The 9,713-nt window shown below is 41.9% G+C and overlaps 1 long non-coding RNA gene across 1 annotated transcript; it reads left to right on the top strand.

Moving 5' to 3' along the window:
• Nucleotides 1-122: 122 nt before the first annotated feature.
• On the top strand, nt 123-9,276 carry LOC114635963. The gene is made up of 5 exons (XR_003713556.1): nt 123-579; nt 1,716-1,786; nt 2,350-2,374; nt 4,089-4,202; nt 9,179-9,276. It is a non-coding gene; the product is annotated as an uncharacterized LOC114635963 (long non-coding RNA).
• The last annotated feature ends 437 nt before the right edge of the window (nt 9,277-9,713 follow it).

Below are 9,713 nucleotides of genomic sequence, written 5' to 3'. Positions count from 1 at the left end.
AATATACCGAAGGAGGAATGTCTGTTTTGCCACAATAGTTTGAGTATTGAGTGCACACTTGCTGAGAACTATAAATATAGGAGTTTCAGGCAGAGTTCCAGTGCCTCCTGAGGAAAGAGATAGAGTGCTTATGTCCAGCTCACCGTCTCCCTGTACAGTCATGGAACTCAGCCCAAAGAACAATGTGACTAACAGTGGCACAGTTTGCTTCCTCAGTTTACCACCTCAAGATAGTGTTCTGCAGACATGCTTGGGGGTCTGGATCTTGTCAATTTGAAGATGAATTATCACAGTGCCCACAAAGCATTATGGTCATTTTGGGGTTTTAGTCTATGGTAGAGCCAACCTCTCTGCTGCTGGATAGCCTTCTCCTGTGCACTCAAATGACCACTTCGACTGTCTTCCTGGTGATGCAAAATAAGCAAACTCTGTCCCTGTAGTTCCTTGGGATGTTTGTAGTAGTATCTTCTTGGTCATCTTGTGACCATTAAGTCATGCTTTAAAGGACATCCACAGGTTAGACTGCCAAACAACCAGCAGGACCTAGTCTGACCTCACTGCAACACTAGCATTGTCATGGTAAGTAAAGGCCTTATGTGTGTCTTTAGCTTGTAGCCCCCTATGCTCCTTCATTTGACTAGCATACTAAGTGCTTGAGTCAAGGGAGGTTAGAGGCTGCCATCTGCCTCAGACCCTGTGACTTGATAGGTAAGACAATGTCTGTATTCTGGCCCATCTTTGGTGCTTTTTGAGGTATTCTAGGCTCATCTTCCAAGATACACAGGCTGGGTTCAAGAGTTCCCTTAAATTATTGCCTATGTTCCTCAAGATAAAGGACATTGACTCCTGGGGGTCAGCTCTCCAGGCACCTATCTGAACACAGAACGTGCCTGCCTTGTGTGCTGTCATTACTTGAATATCTCACTCTTGGCATGGTCTGACCTATCTCATCTCTTATGAGTGCATGTTGTTATAATTCAAGACGTCTTTGCCCCAAAATGGTTCACTATAGCTTCTTCAGTAGGCCCATAGCCTAAACCCCTCAGAAGGATATCTGCTTCTCCCAGATTCTCTATTATGCAAATGGGTTTGGTACTAATTTTAGGTGATGCTTGTAGGCTAATGCAAAATGTCGACTGGATTGTGAAACATGTATCCCTGAGACACAGGATTCCACTTCCAGCCTTCAGTCTTCCCTCTTATTACGTCTTGCCCCTATCCTTCTCTAGCCACTTCCTCCACTTTGTTAGTTCCCATGTTGTCCTGTGATCCCTTCCACCTGTTACCTTATTATTGATGCTGTGTCCTAGAACACAGTGTCTTCACAGTGTGGCCTAACCCCAGCCATGTCCCCATCCTCAGCCCTGGGTATACTAGGTCTTCTGTATTCACCAACTGTCTCTCCCTCACGCAGCTCATGAGACTGACAAGATCACTGGGAGAGAACTGGACAGAACCTCTCATAGATACAATAGGAATCTTACTATGACATCGGAATCAGATCTATAGCCCATGGACAGATAGATCCTTGTTTGTCTTTAGGCCTTCCCTCTGTTTAGTTTGCCTTATGGGAAAACAGTCCAGCAGCAGCAGAACCATCCTGTTCATTAGGTTTAGTAACATTAACTAATTTCACACTTTTACCCACCTCAAATAAAACCCAGTTTAAACCATAGGCAGTACTGTGAGCTGACAGTCACTTCTTGTTCCCTTAGTGTTACCTGAATGTGTTGACAATACAATTTCACCTCTGGATGAGGGAAAACGACACCTGAAGGTGGTAAAGGTAAGAAGGCCTTTCCTTTCTCTCTTCTAGAAAACTTACTTCAATGGTCCCCGTATGGTTCAGTGGGTATCACAATGGAATCATGACACTGATCAGTTACATCACATTTTAATGCTCCTCATGTTTTAAAGATCTCACCAGCTCAGGATTCAATATGCACACACTGGACACATGGCGCTTTCCTTCAACACAGCAAACATTGGGGCATACATTCAAATTATTTCTACCATAGACCACAGAAACAGAAAACAGCTTAGTGAAAATACAAGTTTTCAGAGGTTGTATGTGATGTAGGTTAGGGAATCCTCCATAGAGATCAGACAAGTTTTCCTGGTCTGTGTTTGAAGCATAGAAACGTGTGGAAAGTCGTTTTCATAAAGTTCAGAGCTTCAGATCTTCTGTTACATCACTGAATAATGGACCCACTAACCTAGTCTCCACTTGACTGCTCTTCTCTGTCTGATTGCAACTAGAATATGTCAATGGAAAGACCAAAGACCTTAGCAGACATCACTCAATATGATCTAAGCTTTAAAATATTTTCTCTTTTTTTTAAATTGCAGTTGGAGTCTAAAAAAAGCAAATGTGGTATGTATAATGGAATCACTAAGACACATTTTATATAGTAATTGTGTAACACTTTTTTGTGATGGACAAGTGTGATCTAAGCTGCTTACTGATGCTGTTTTTGGTTGTTGTTGTTGTGTTGTTGTTGTTTTTTTTTTTTAAGAAAGCGACTTTCCAAGTCACAGATAATAGCCATATGTCTGTGGTCACTGTGTTCTACTGTGATCCTTTAGTTAAAAGGAGGTTTGGGTCACCAAGTCATTTTCTAAATCTTTTTGCCCAAGAAAAAGATCCTAATTATCCAAAACACTTTTTTGTATTGTTAATATAATTGTATTGCTGGGCAGTGGTGGCGCATGCCTTTAATCCCAGCACTTGGGAGGCAGAGGCAGGTGGATTTCTGAGTTCGAGGCCAGCCTGGTCTACTGAGTGAGTTCCAGGACAGCCAGGGCTACACAGAGAAACCCTGTCTTGAAAAACCAAAAAAAAATTGTATTAATTTTGGTAAGTTTCTGCAATGTGTTTTGTTTGGAGAGATAAGAATGGAGCCAGGAGGAGTTGGGGTGATGGGCAGGAATGAATAGGATCAAAATAACATTTTCTGGAGTTCTCAACAAATTAAGAAAATATCTCATTTAAAACTGTTGATGAGGAAACAATAAGCAGCCCCAGTACACACTCATTCCTTGGGTAGCCACACAGACTCTCTCACTTCAATTTATTTTGAGGCTTTATAGAAGTCTGACCAACTTTCTTTTTTGTCCAACCTTCCCGAGACAACTTGATTTAGAATGACTGAGAGTCTGAGTCACCACAAAAGACACTCAAGCCTAAGGTGGCTCACCAGAGAACACACTTGGTGAACAGAATCACTGGCTGAGAGGGATCTGACAGGGTGAAGGCACTGGAGAAAGGCTCTATTTACTGATTCAGGGTCCTTCTACAACTTGGAAATTCATATATTGAGTCAGAGATCAAAGGCAGAGCATCTATTTTTTTGGTTATTCTGTCAGAGAATTTGGCCAGGGCATCGTGGATATAACTAATACAGAACCCAGGGATTAAAACACTAGTCTTCTTACCTTCCAGACTCACTTAAATGGATATAATATACAATACATAAGCTGTAAAATATTCCGGGTAGGCAAAAAAATGAAAAGCAAACAACCACTGGGCACTGTCCTGTATCAGAGTCAATCCCTGCTCAGGATTTGGTCCTTCCTGTCTAGTGGGTCTGTCCTCACAATTCACAAACCCCCAGAGCACTTGGATAGTCATGTGCTTTTCGTTATGACTTAACACTATATATTTATCTTTTACACCACCAAGGTTTCTGTGGGTCAGTATGAAATTTCTAGTTTCCTGGCGCAATGATGGGATCGCAGAGGGATTGCAGGAATGTCTGTGGGTCATAATGCTCTAAATGGGATTGAAATGCTGCCTATGAGACACTGTCCCAACATTGCATAATCATGTCGTGCCTCTTTGTGGTCACACCTGAAGTAATTTAGACTTTACCTACAACATCATGTGGTACATAGTAGACTTTATCTACATCATCACGTGACGTATAATCCATTGTACACTAAACTCTGCTCTTCCTGCAGCAGCATTCTAATTACAGTGACTTACCTGAAAAGAAATATGCTCAAACTACAAAAACTTAACTATTATCAGTTTCCTCTGTTTGTTTGCCATGTAGCTGACATAACTCTCCCTGTGAATGCATTCCCAGCTACTTCAATCTTAAAGACATTTCCTCGAAAAGATAGTGTGGCCCCCCTTGATGTGAAGAGATCTCCAGTCCTCCCTGGCACCTCCAGAGAAACAGCCCATGCTACAACAGAAGGTACTGTGGGAATTTACTAATTCTGTACAATTATGTAACTCTATGCAGAAGTTTTGCTGTAGTTTCTAATATGTGGATACTGTTAACTTATCTAGCTTAGTAGAAATACAACCAGAACTTAAAGATGCAGCTGACCATCATCTTTGCTTTTCATTAGCTAATGGCAAACCAGAGGAAAGCTGAGACTTATCTTGTACGACTGACTACTCGAGGCTTCACCTGCAGTAGGCATGAATAACTGAGCCACATGTCATCCACTTTGTCCCAGACATGGATGATGCAGATGTGGAAAGTCTCAAGAATGAGGATGAAATTTGAATTCAATAAAGGCATACCTAGTCAGATCCATTGAGAGACAACCCTAGAAGTAGTCATCTTACAACTTGTGCTTGGGAGACCAAGAGTGTGGGAAAGAACATTAAGAACACAGAAACATTGGAAGTTTCTGTGCATTTTGTCTCTCAAATGTATAATAGTTAACAATGGTAAGGTTGAGTGTGCTTTGCTTCTGGCTCTGTTATTTAGAGGCTGCATTTTCCAGAACACTTAAACCATCCTTCCTCTGCCACTCCCAACACCCAAGTATGTGACTGTTGTTAGAACTCTTTTTGGAAATTTTGTTGGGCCTACTTTCCCAGAAGGAGTGACAAATTACACTGAAAAAAAAAAAAAACATTCTGCAGTGGTTTGAATAGGACTAGCCCCACAACTCCTGTAATTGAATACATGGCCCATAGGGAGTGGCATTTTTAGGAGGTGTGGCCTCGGAGTAAGTGTGGCCTTGCTGAGGAACTGCATCAATGTAGAGGTGGGCCTTGAGCTCTCAGATGCTCAAGCTAGGCCTAGTGTGTCACTCACTTCCTGCTTGCTGCCTGCCAATTCTGACATAGAACTCTCAGCTCCTTCTCCAGCACCATGGCTGGCTGCATGCTGCCATTTTTCCTTCCATGATGATAATGTGCTAAACTTCTGACACTGTGTAAGCCAGCCCCAGTTACATGGTTTGCTTTGTAAGAGTTGCCATGGTTGTGGTCTCTTTTCACAGCAATAGAAACCCTAATTCCGACACATCTGTAGCAAGGAAATGTTTGCTTTGCCATGGAAAGTGAGTTTGGAGCCCATAATTGGGAAGCAGTAGATAGAGGCAGAAACTTAAGGGAGAGTGATATCGCAGCCAAAACCTAGAAGCAAAGAAAAATGAGTGAATGTGCTCCCTTGAGTTCTCTTCCTCTTATATGGCCCAGGATCCCATCCTAGTGCATGATTGTAGCTACAGGAAACAGCTCTTCCCAACATGACTTAATCTAAGCAAAATAAAGCCCAGGGACATGCCTGGAGGACTCAGATCTCATTAGTTGACAGCTGAGATTGGGCATCATGGAGCCAACAAAGTATTAGATTCACTTTTGAGTATTAACCTGTATCAGAGAGAGTTTCTCTGGTAGGAAACAACTTTCTTCCCGCACAAGAACCTGTAGATAAATATCTTTCAGTGTGGGCCCAATGCTGCAGGAGAAGCAGATCCTCTCCCTGGTTCTTCAGCTCTGTTACAGCACTTCAGCTTCTCCCTGTGAAGCACCTCTTGTTGTGGAGTGCCTAAAATGCCAGGATGACTTCTCATTCTGTCAAAACTGTATTGCTGCAATGTCTTTGGAGCAAGGGCTTAATCTATGACTTGTCATGGTTTGTATATGCTCAGCCCAGGGAGTGGTGCTATTAGAAGGTGTGGCCCTGTTAGAGTGGGTGTGTCACTGTGAGTGTGGGCTTTAAGATCCTCATCCTAGCTGCCTGGAAGCAGTATTCTGGTAGCAACCTTCAGATAAAGATAGAGAATTCCCTGATCCTCTTGCAGCAAGCCTGCCTGGATACTGCCATGTTCCCACCTTAAGGATAATGGACTGAACCTCTGAACCTGTAAGCCAGCCCCAATTACATGTTGTCCTTTATAAGACTTGCATTGGTCATGGTGTCTACTCACAGCTGTAAACCCCAAAGAGATGACTTTATGCAGTTTGTGTTCCTCACCTCAGAATGACAGGCAGGACTGGCGTTCTAACCTTCATCTTGGAGCCTCTGACCTAGTTAGGGATTGAAGTGGGATCTGAACTTTAGCACACCCTTGGCTCCTTTCAGGGATTTCTTGGTTTGGTCTCCAACATTCAGAACATGGATTTGGGGGTTCTAGTAAATTACACCTATTCCCAAGACTAATGAACTATAGGTGTGTGGACATCAGGTCTCTTAGCACCTCTCTGGGTATAGGGCTGTTTCTGTCCTCCGAGCTGTCACTATTTGTATCTTTTACTTGTTACAGCTTTACCTGACTTGCCTATTTAGGAGAATGAGTTCATAATCTCAGAACTGTGCTTCCTGCAAGTATCTTCCCTGGAGCTTCTTCATTATGCTCAAGGCCTTTGCTCATCACAAGTATGTCAGCTTCTCCTGCATCTTCTCCTCATTTAGCTGTGTTTGGCTCCACTGTGATAGTATTACTGTTACTCACTGAAAACCCAAAGCCTCCTGCTTGTGTGTAGTGTGTCCTACAGAGCCCCATGATTCAACTTCTAACGTAAGATACCTCATATCTCTCCTTACAGTTTCTTGCCTTTATGCTTCTTCAGATGTTCCCGCCTGTTTTTCAAGTGCCATATTGGCTGGACAATCTGTCCTAGACTATTCATAGAATCCTGGAGGTTTATTCCCGCCACTTACCTTGTTCCTGATACTGCATCGGAGAATACGTTGTCTATAGAATATAGCTTACCCTTTGGCATGCCCCCACCCTCATTCCAGTGAGATCTTTTCTTTCTGTACTATCTCTTTCTCACCAAACTCACTGGGCAGATGAGAACACTAATAGAATAGAGTATAAAACCCTTCTTAGGGATGATATACCCAGAAATGAAGACATTCACATCTTAGCAGTTTATCCTTTATCTGACGGACAAAGCTAAGGGGCTCCTAGTGACTAGCTGTGGCATGGCTATTGTGAACAGCAAAGACAGATGAACTCACTGTCATCCAGAATTCTCATAAACAGAGCAGGACTATACACATTAGAAGAAAAACAAACCCAGAAAACATTGTTCCAAACCATAGGGATAATACGAAGAAGGAATGACTGACAGGTGGCTGTCACATCAGACTCTATTGAAATCACCAGTGCTTTGACACAATTTAGAGCATAATCTGGTCACGAACATGACTCAGTGCTTCACTCTGCCTCCACCAGTAGCTGTGGTGAAAGCAGCATCTCATGTACAGAGCCCCTGTTTTGCATGGGAGGACTGAAATCCCACTTAGATATAGCTGTCCTTCTAGGCTGCTATGAATGAAGACAAATTAAAGTACATGTCCTTCACATTGACCTTGTGGGAAAAAATTCCCCATTTATAGGTCTTATATTTGAATTTTCTTTTAAAGTTTGTGTCAATTGTCCATGTGTACTGCATGGCTTAGGAATATTATAAACTTGAGATAAATATTCATACATAAATTCCAGTTCATCTCTTACAGTTTATTTCCACAAAACTTGTCCACAATATCATCAAAATATTAAACTATCATTCACATACTTAGAAGCCATATATAGTGATTCCATTTGAAAGATTTGAAAACAAAATCAACACACTCTTTCCAATAGTTCTATAGTAGTAACTTCAGGGTAGTTAATGGCTCTGTGGGGAAGAACACTTGCTGGGAAGGCAGTAGACCTGAGTTTGAATCCCCTCACACACTTCCAAAAGCTGGACAGAGCTATTCATACTTGTAATCCTACACTTAATAGGCAGAGGCATTTCCAGTGTTTGCTGGCTGTCAGCCTAGCTCCAGATTCTATGAGAGAGCCTGCTTTAAAGAAAGGAGACTGATAGGTCATGTTATTCCATGCTCTCTTTTAACCTTCATGTCTTCATGTTCACTTGACAGGCACCTACACACACACACACACACACACACACACACACCAAACTCATGTTAAATACATTATATACAACTGCAACCATTTCATAACCAACTTTAGTCACTGTTGTAATGAGGTCAAGTATTTCAAACATCCTCAGGATTCTAATCCCAGAAGTCATGATCTCTTGTGGCTTTCTCATGTATTTCCCTGCTTTTAATATATGTAGCATTCCAGTTACTAGATTTAAGAAGCAGGCTGAGTGAGCTATTGTGAACAAGCCAGTAAACAGCACTCCTTGACGGCCTTTGCATCTGCTCCTGATTCCAGGTTCTTGCTCTGTTTACCTCCTACCCTGACTTACCACAGGAACTGAGTGTAAAGAAAGAGTTGTATCCTGAGATAAACTCTTCCCTCCACAAGTTGTTTATGATCATAGTGTTTAGTCACAGCAATGGACACCTTAAATGAAGACACTATGTAAACCACTGAGGAGCACGGGATTATGTCATTTGCAGAAAATAGATTTAAGTGAATATAATTGTCACATTAAATGTCTTACATTTTTAAAGACAAGGACAGGGTGCTTTTTATTCATTTGAAGGTCTAGGTTTTTATGTAAAATAAAACTACATGTGTATATGATGTGAACAAACTAAAGGTTTCATTGGTCAATAAGGAGGACAAATCAGAGGCGGGATGAGAGAGGAGGCGGGATGAGAGAGGAGGCGGGTGGTGCGGGTACAGTGCACACACACTGTATTCCTATAGAGCTCCTCTAAACTCCACACGCACAGAGGCACATCCATGGTTTCCTTCAACTCAGTCAATGCAATGCACATTTTGAAAGATTTATTTATTCTTTACACAATAAGATTGTCCTTCCACGTTGATTTGCAACATTTTGTTTCCGACAATGTCATCCACAGTTCTGGAATGAGCAGCAAGCCAACTGTGCTTAATAATTAGATTGAGTCACATATACCAGCTCCATAGACATCTTCACACAGCAAGCAAAGATTCTTAGGGTAATGAAAAGGAACCATGCATTGACAGTCACTTCCTCTCCTTTCAGTGGTACCTGAAAATTCTGATGCTGCACCTTCAGCAGGGGGACAGAGAGAGCCACCAGAGAGAATAATGAAGGTAAGGTGGCTTTTCCTCTCTCTAAGCTAGAAAGGTTACATTATCCCCTTATGTTGTAGTGGATGTATCATTTGATTAAGAAAAGACTAGTGTATCATGGGTATGAAAGGGTTTGCTTAGAAAGAACAGGAAGTGGAATTGGACTAGCTTGTTCCTGAACATTGTACAAGTGAACATAGAAGCTTGCAGTGTCTTTTAGCACAGTCTGTATGAGGAAACCAGTTCTCCTGACGAAAAAAGTTCCTCTTTAGATAAATGTATGATTTAACTCAGAAGTTGACAACCACTTCTGGTTCCTGTAATTTTCATGAAGTCTGCGTATGTTCCACAGAGACCACTGTGAGGGAAGTTTCCAGTGTGTGGGTATTGAATGGTAAGGCATGAGTATTGGTGTAAATAATTGAGGCCCTGGTATAGAAAGGGTTAATCTCACAATCAGGTTATCAAGATGCTTAGCCATGTTG

The sequence above is a fragment of the Grammomys surdaster genome, unplaced genomic scaffold (genome assembly GCF_004785775.1).
Source record: "Grammomys surdaster isolate TR1022 unplaced genomic scaffold, NIH_TR_1.0 120525, whole genome shotgun sequence".
NCBI classification, from domain to species: Eukaryota; Metazoa; Chordata; class Mammalia; order Rodentia; family Muridae; genus Grammomys; species Grammomys surdaster.
This window is presented reverse-complemented; position numbering and strand designations above follow the sequence as displayed.